This window comes from Marmota monax, unplaced genomic scaffold (assembly GCF_021218885.2).
Source record: "Marmota monax isolate L192 unplaced genomic scaffold, Marmota_monax_Labrador192_F-V1.1 WCK01_AAM20220418_F8-fsc00003, whole genome shotgun sequence".
NCBI lineage: Eukaryota > Metazoa > Chordata > Mammalia > Rodentia > Sciuridae > Marmota > Marmota monax.
In genome coordinates, this window is record NW_026694084.1 from 548,807 (window position 1) to 558,036 (window position 9,230).

The following is a 9,230-nucleotide window of genomic DNA, read 5'->3' on the forward strand; positions in this document are numbered from 1 at the left end:
AAGCAAATTAAATTTTTCTTGGGAATTATTGACAATATTTAATAGTATGAATTCTATTGAGATGTTTTAAGAAGGGATTTGAATTTTAAGAATCACAGAATTGTAAAATAGGCTCTGATCTGAGCAGATTTTTTTTGTGGAGGGTATCAGGCGGAGTGACATGTGAGCTGGTACTTGAATTAAGATCCACAGGTGGGGACAAATGGGAAAGAGCAGATCATTAGGTATACAGAAAAAGGAATGGAATGAACAAAATGTAAGAAAGTGAGAGGATAAGGTTAGTGTGAAGAATAACTACTATCCAGTTAGGAACACAGCTAAAATAGGCAGCTAAATATGCAATTAAATAGGTAGTATATATATATCTATAGAAGTTCTTGAATAAGCTATTTTCAACATATCTATGCTTCATTCTGTTGCTTCAAAACAAGCTCTTGATTAAAAGAATTCATGTGTGATAAAAATACCACAGGGGATGTTACAGGGTATTAACGCACATACCAAATATTTTGAGTGGACCTACCAGAGTATGGCAGACCCAGAAAGGAAATTCTTTTCTTCTTATTTATGAGCTCAAGGTTATTATTATTTAAACATCCCTCTTCGTGTGAAAGAAATGCTTAAAACTCTGAGTAACTTTTCAATTCTTCAGTTTGTAAAATAATATACCCTTTATTGTAATTTTTTAAAATAAAAGAACACACTAAGAAAATAATAAAAAGTCACTTGAAATGTTACATTCATATAAAACAGGCATTAATATTTTGTATTCTGGTGACCTATTTTTGTAGGCATGTACACACACACACACACACACACACAAACTCAGTCACATTCTTTTCACATAATTGCATATCATGTTATCAATATTGATGTTAACCTGACTTTGATTTTATTTTAAATATATCAATGTTTATCGAACCAACCCCCTATTTATGAATACTAGGCTTGTATAAAAATATGGCATCCATAAACCATGTTACAATGAATGTACTGTTATTTCTATGTTGAATCCAAGTTCTATTTCCCCCCAAATTTTCCTAGCTCCCTCTGCCTGCCAGGCTCTCAACTGCTTTCTCAGTAGAGCTCAGTGAGGGGCATGATTGTCTTTGCCCTTGCCCAGTCCTCTAGCCCTGGGGACCATCTCAGACTCCCTCCAACCTGAGAGTTATGTGTGAACTGCTTGACATGGCACCCCAGTCCAAGTCAGAGGCAAGGGATCCTTGGAGGTTCTGCCCCCTCACTCCTTCCCAAATTACATGAGACAGAGAGCTGGGGGTGGTGTGGGGAGGTTGGATCTGGCTTCCCTAGGCTTCTTTGATGAATCATATAGCACAACCTGGAAGCACACAAGGACTTAATATGTGGAGAATGTGGTGGTGGGAAAACCAGACCAGGAAAAGTCAAGAGATGGGAAAAAGAAGACAGATAAATTTTTTTCCTCCTTCTCCCACCTGTTGAGAGTCCCCAGGTGCAGTGGATCCACATAGTTGACCAGAGAAGTTTGGCCTGACCCAGTGACCAGTTGTATTTTTCTTATAAAACTGTGGCTACCTTGATAAGTCTTTTATTATTATTATTATTCTTTCTTCTCTGCCTGGTTTTCTTTTTCCATCACTTTTGCTGTATTGCCTGACACTATATTTCCCAATAAAACTTAACCATGTAAACTTCACCTATTTTCCAGGCAATCTGGACTAACATATCATCTTTGTGCAAGAGAGAAGTACTAGAAATAGAACTACTGGGCCAAAGGACAGACACACTTTAACTTTAACAGAAGCAGCCACATTGCCTTCCCCAGAGGTTGAGTTAACTTATTCGCCTCCCATCACTTTTATCTAATTTCTTTTTGATGCAGAAAAATGATAGACTATGAAATAAATTCTTCATTTTCTTAGTTCCCTTTCTATTGCAATCACACGTTGTGTGTGTCTTGGTAACAAATTTATAAATAAAAGATTTAATTAGACTCATGGATCTGAAGACTGCAAAGGCTCTGAATCTTATCAGCTTCTAGTGAGGGCCTCGTGCTGCTTCAACTCATGATGGCAGACAGTCACAGGGAAGTAGGTGCACACAGAAGGATGCGAATGTGTGAGAGAGATGCAAGAGAGGTTTCCAATTTGCTTTTTAGCAGCCCATCTCCCAATAACTAAACTATTCCCATGAGAATTAATCTAGTTTCAAAGCACTAATGCACTCTTATAGGAATTACACTAATCCCTTCATGAAGGTGAAGCCCCCATAACCTCAGTACTTCTTAAAGGTTCTACCATCTTTCAGAACCACTATATTGGCAATTAGATTTCAAAATGAGTTTTGGCAGGGCCTACTACATCCAAATCATAGGATTCATCTTTAATCCTTTTTGTCCTTTGCTAAAACTAACATTAAATTCGTAACTGTTTCTGAAAGCAAAGTTCAATGGCTCACTACAAATCAGCCTACAAGAAAATGTATAATGGCACATTGTAACATTTAGCTTAGAAAATTTTCCTCATGCATTGTTCCCATGAAAGAAACTGGCATGTATCTCATCTAGATCAAATATTTTTATATGATACTTACTTGTTGAATTTTAAATTTTAAGAGAACAAAGCGATTGTGGCAATTTGTTACGTAACATACTTTTATCCAACAATATTTTCTAAGCCACAACAATGCATTAGTTTTTAATGCACAATGGAAAGAAAGAAAAGTACATTGGCCTCTGCCTTTCCTGAATTTACAGTCCAAAGATGTCACAATGGATAGTTTGTAGAGTGCAAGTGTTTTGATGAGAAAAATATGAAGTCAAGAAAGGACTGCCTAAGACTTTCCACTAATCTAAAACCTGAAGAATAAATAGGAATTAAAGTAAATCATAGAGGTAGGAACTAAAGGAAAGATGTGTATATATGTATGTGTGTGTCTATACATACAAATAGTGTGCATGTGTGTGCCTAAAGGTAAATATGTGTGGTGTTGTGAGTATCTGCAAGGTAGGTTCAAGGAAAGGGATGAAGCTGCATTTTACAGCATCTTGAGAGCAACACAGTGGATTTTTAGATTTATTTCCAAGGTCATTGGTGGCCATGGAGCATTTGTGAGCAAGGGGAAAATAATGAGATTATATGTTTTCAAGATCAACCCTCTGACTGGATTGGAGCATTGATAGGGAGAGGAAATATGAGAAGTGGGTTTTCCAGGAAGTATTTATAGCTATAGAGATGAGGTGTGTTAGGGGTGATTTGGGGCAGAAAATGCAGACAAATGGAGAAATACAGATTTCAGAACTATTTAAGTATTAGAATTCACAAGATCTCGTATATTCACAAGACCTGGTAAAGGGAATCAAGGCTGATTCTTGAAGAGGTAAAGGAAGTCACAGCTGATTCTTATTCTTCTTTAAAAAGAAAGATTAAGATGTTCTATCAAAGCATGTTTTGTTTTCTTCTTTGTACTAACAGGGAAATAAAAAGAGATTTTTAAAAATTGCTTATTATATAAAATAATGAAAATTAACTTTATTAAGCAATCATTTTAAGCCACACCCAAGATAGTTCATTTAATCCTCACGGCTTTCCATAAGGAACAATTCCAGCAATGCTTCTTAGTTTTTTGTTTCTTTTAAAAATGATTGTTATTGCCAATTGAAAATCAAAACCTTCCCCTTCTATTTGTTTAAGATTTTTTTTCTAGCAGACAAATTTGAAGCTGGGGAAGAAATTGGAAGGAGGAAGTCTCTGCTGTTGTTAAGCTCTGAGAACTTTCCCAAGTATAATTCAGCCTGTAAATTGTTTTTTTGTAAATTAGGCTTTTAAAAAAACTTTCCCTAAGACATAAATAAAATAGTGTATTTTATATGGTACTTACATAGGATTGAATCTACTTACCTCAAGGGTGTACTATGATCCAAGAGGACTAGTTTTCTTTACAAAAGATATTAAAACAGGCTTATGTTGTGGGTTCTGAAATGTCTACAAGAATAATTGCATGATTAGAATATGGTTTCCACTCTTCTGCAATAAAAATAATAAATTTAGTTTAAAAACTACTTCTGAAAAATTGTTTCAAATAACCTCGGTTCACCTCCTAACTAGTTAACATACTTTAGCTTTGGGGGCTGGGGGATGTGTTTTAAGGAAATTGTTGAGTGGTGAGTCTGTTCTTTTATATTTCCCTGATTAGATGCTCATTTGCATTTATAAAGAGAAATATTAAATGCATTACCCAAATGTCTTGTCATATAAGAAATAGCAACCAACAGGGGAAAGCACTAAGCTGGGGAAAACTAGGGGCCATTCACTATCTCCATGATTGCAGGCAATGAAAAATGTTCTTGCTGTGACAGTGCTCGCCCAGGTGAGGAGTGGGCATGTTCAGTGTTCATTTTACCAAGCATCTGTCTCTCTTTACATCTCTTTGAGATTGGTAAAGTTCACACTGTCCTATGCATAATAGTGACCCTACTGTGCACTGGTTGGTTCAAGCACTCAGAAAAAGCTGGGCACACAATAACGAACAAAAGAGACAGGATCTTCCCACAAAGTACTGGCTGGCGAGTTTGTGTCCATTTCCATTAATCCCATAAAATTGTATGAAGTAACTGTTATTATATGATCATTAGAGATAAGGAAATTAAGGCACAGGCAGGTGAAGTGAATTACTTATGACTCCATGGATGCTGACCAGCAAATCTGGATTTGGTTCCCCAATTTCTCTGCTACACTCCTATATCTGGTTCCCCAGGGTTTAGTGACAAATAACCAGGAATTTATTATGATTTTCCAAATGTTTACATTTGCATGAAAAAGGCCAACTCAGAAAGAAGTGAGTCCTGACTTTAGGACCCAGGTAGGACTCATAGGGCTTTTCCATCGAGTTGCCAGGCCCCCACTGTCACCTTCCTGAATTTTTAAAAATATAGACACATTAAAATTACAATATCTTACTCTCTATACTTTCTGATTGTGATGGAAGCTAAGAGTTCTTGGCTCTCATCAAAGTTCAGCCTTTTTCTTTTTGGGATGGGTACCTTGCTGCATTTCTCTAATTGCACCCTTAGTTTGCCACAAAGTGACCCAACACTAGCACTCTATGCTTATAAATCTTCTTCTAGATTTTGAGACCCCTCTCTCTGCTTTGTCTTTGTATATCATTTGTCATCAAATCATGGAACTGGACATTAACAAGGAAGCAGCTAACAACACTTATTCTTTTACACTGATATCTACATTCAGGATACAATTTATGTAATCTTTTGTTTTTTCATTCCTCATTTACTGAGCGCCTACCATGTGTCTAGCAATTTACTGGGCATACGATAGAGATGAAAAATACAATTCCTACTCTCTAGCATCTCAGAGTTCAGGCAAGCAGAGAGATTACTAAAATCTGACTCATTTTAGATGTGATAAGGGACATGAAAGGGGTATGCAGAGAGTGCTATGGAAACAGGGAAGAGGGAATAGGAATCAGACCCTGGAGACTGGTGGGAGTAATAAGATAGGGAGGTTATTCTGGAGAGGAAATGATGTCTCAATTGTTGCTTAAAATCCAACTAATTGATGGGCGGGTTGATTAAGGAAGACACGTATTATGAACAGGTAATGGGGAGGGAAAGAGCCCAAGAACTGGGGAGCATGAATATTTAGGGATCTATATGTAATGGCAAATAGCACATTTTTGTGCCATGTTTTTTTGGCAAGGTAGCATGCTAAAAGTCTTATATACATTATTTAACTAAATATTCATTTAAATTCCTTTCAGTAGATACCATTCTGATTTTTATTTGGGAGTTGAAAAAACAGAGGTGAAATGACATGGCTTGGTATTATCCAGAGATAACAAAAAGCTAGCTGGGATTTGAGCCCAGGCCTTTTGAATATTATAATTTGTCTGCTTTACTACTCCATTCCACTCCAGTAATTCTGTGTGGCCAGAATGTCGAGGCTGGGAGAAGGCAGGGGAAGAATGGCAAGAGATGAGGCAGTAAAGGTGATTTTATTTTGCAGGCTCCGGGGAGTCTCTGGGGGATTTTAAACAGGTGTATTCTATGCGTAGATGTGCATTTAAAAAAACCTCACTTTGTGGAAAGTGTGAAGCATGAATTAGGAGGCCAGATTGGTGACAGAAAACAAGGCAGGTGGCTGGGCCACTGCTCCTGGAGAGAGATGACAGGTTTTGGTCTCTCATATGGTGTCAGTGGAGATAGAGAGGAGAAGGTGGACTCCAAAGATAACCCTTGCAACTGATTGGATACGGGTAATGATAGGGTAAAGGCAGGGTGAGAGAAGTGAGGGGAAGAGTCTAAGACTATTCTTGGGCTTCTCTTTTGGATGAATTGGTGAAGGGTGACATTTGTCAACAAAATATGGAACATAGGATAATTAGGAGACAGTGAATTTATATTTAGACATGCTCAAATTGAAATGTCTAAGAAACATCCATAAGGAGATGTATACCAGTCGGGCTGAAATATGAATCTAGTCACCAGCCTACAGACGTATGGAAATTATGAAATTGGATAATATTAGCATAGGGAAGAGAGATAGAGAGTGTAAAAGTGGGAGTCAGAAGGGGGAAAGGTGAACCAGGAACACAATTTAGAAACCAACATTTAGAAGGCTAGAAGAATTCAAAGATTCCATGAAGAAGGCTGAGAAGAAGAGAGACATGATCAGAAAGCCATTCTAAGGTTTTCAAGAAGGAGGGAGCAATAGTTGGGGTCCAAGGCCATAGAAAGCAATATCATAGTAACAGTGAAAACCACTGTTGACCAGACCCCTATGTGCAGACACTGCTCCGCACACCTCCTGTGATATCTCTCTGGTCTTTGCTACTTTGTTGCAAAGCTGGTGGGATTGACTAACTTGATGGAGCCTTTTCTCCATGCCTAGTGTTTGCTAAGCCCTTTGCACACAATACCTCCATGTTATTTTTCAGATGAGAAAACTTATCCCTGAGCAAGATGAAGAATGGAACACTAACTGTAGCAACACACAGGGTTAATAGAGGATACTGGGTACTTAAGATCCTTTGCTTTTTCAAGATGGAAGAATTTTGAGTAATGCAATAGACTTGTGTGTTATTTTACTCACACAGTGGCATAATGGAAAATTTTATCCTCAGCATAAAATGGCTTCATAAGTAATAACCATTATTAGTTAATAATTTTGGCCCAGGACATTTACCACTCCTGAGTCCTAATTTTGCCATCTACAGTTACATTAGTAAATTGGCCATCTACAGTTACATTGACAGTATGTAGGCTGGTGACCACAGATTCATATTTCAGCCAGAGAAGTGCAGAATAGCACTAATGGGGAGAAGTTCCCTCCTCTGCCCTCCCCGCAAGCCCTCAATACTGTGCTGTTACTCTTATCTCTTTATATTAACATTATCCATTTAAACAGTGTCTTTTTAAGTTGTGTATGTTCTGCCAAGGAAAGGATCAGAGTTTTTATCATTTCTCCAGCTATACCTGTAAGTTGCCTTGAATTAAGCAGGCTATTAACGAACATCTGAAAACAATTTTAATTCATTTTTAACCCACGACTTAATACATGACCCACTATGGCAAGAGGGATTTAGGATGAATTTATCAGTCAGAGTTTAACTATCCAGAACTTCCCAAACTAACTGACTAAGGTGAATGAGAAGAGAAAGTTTTGGAAGGATAGGAAGTAGGGGAAGGATTGCTTGAAGAATAGGGCTGCTGACATCACAAAGTTCCTTTATTAATTTGGTTAAGTTGTCTATGGGCACCATGAGTATTGTGGCCATTTGGCACTCACCTGTGTGTGCCTCCTGCCATTAAGATACTTCCCTTCCTATCCCTTGATACAGACTTGAAGTCCCAAGGAAAGCATCCTATTGGCTGAGCCTAAATCTCAGTCTGTACTATAGCTGCTGCGGGACTGGGAGAGGGATCATTTCCCTTTCCTCAGAATTGGAGGCAGGGTTGCTGCCCTTAGTCAGGACACACACCTAGGAACAGTTCCCAGAGAGCCCAGAGAGGAAGAGGGTTTAGATCTTATGTTGCCTCATCAATCGAAATGTCTACTAATCTGACCAGAAGGATCTGAATCATAGCTCAAAAGGATTGCACTTCTTAGAATTTAAAATGTAAATAGGCAGATTCCTGGTGGTCTGAAATGGTTTAGACAATAATTCTTCCATGAGACAGAGATGGATTGAAATATAATACATTCCCACATGACCATCATCTCCTGAAAAGTTTCCTTCACATTTAAGTCTCAGTATAAGAAGTCTTGAGAACTACAGTCTAGAATTTCCTCCCTCCCTCCCTTCTTCCCTCCCACCCCTTTACTTTGCTGTAGAGAATTTGCTAAGAAGATGTATTTCCTCTCTCAAGTAGACTGTCTCCTGTTTGTAACTGATACTATGCACAGCAGTACAGCATCTGTGTTTCTGGAAAATGATGTGTGAAAACAGTTTTCAAAAATGCACACTGTCTAGATAAAATGAAAACTAAGAATATGTTTGGTTATCACTTTGTAGAGCCTATTGAATTTGGCTGTGAATGGGAATCTAATTGTCATCCATTTCTAGTGGAGCCTTCCATAAACATTACATTTCCATTAAAAAGGGAATTCAGCGATAGTATCTTGGAGTTCACACAGAAATCATAAAAATAAATAATGACCAGTTGGTTGCTTAATAATTTACATTTCCTTTTGATAGACCATTAGGGAAAATAAGCAAAGCTACAGGTATAGAAAATGTCATGATTTGTCTGTAAAAGAAACATCTTTACAGAAGTGTTACAAATAGTTTCCCAGTTTTGAATGATGACTATGATTATTCTCCCGTTCTTCATTTGTAGTCAGAGTAAGTCTTCTTCATCACCTGTTCTTGTTACCATGGGATTGGCATAAAAATGTTACCACTCACAGGGTTGAATTCAAGGATTGATGGTTCCACACAGCTTAGAGGGGCCAGGCTTAAGTGCACTTGTTGCTAAAAAATCTCTTCAATCCTTGAAACAATAGCAAGAACAAATAATGTGCTATTTTTGAAAACCCAGGAAACTTAATGTTCATGGTCAGAATCCCTCCTCCTCCTCAGCAATTTGAATGACCAATGTCCATTTGATGGGTAGGCCAGTCTTTTTAATGATTTTTAAATTTTATTTTGATGAGCAGTTATCAAAAGGTCTATCAAAGTCTATTCTAACTGTTCTAATTTGCACGTAATGTGGTAAAACACAAAAAGATATGAAA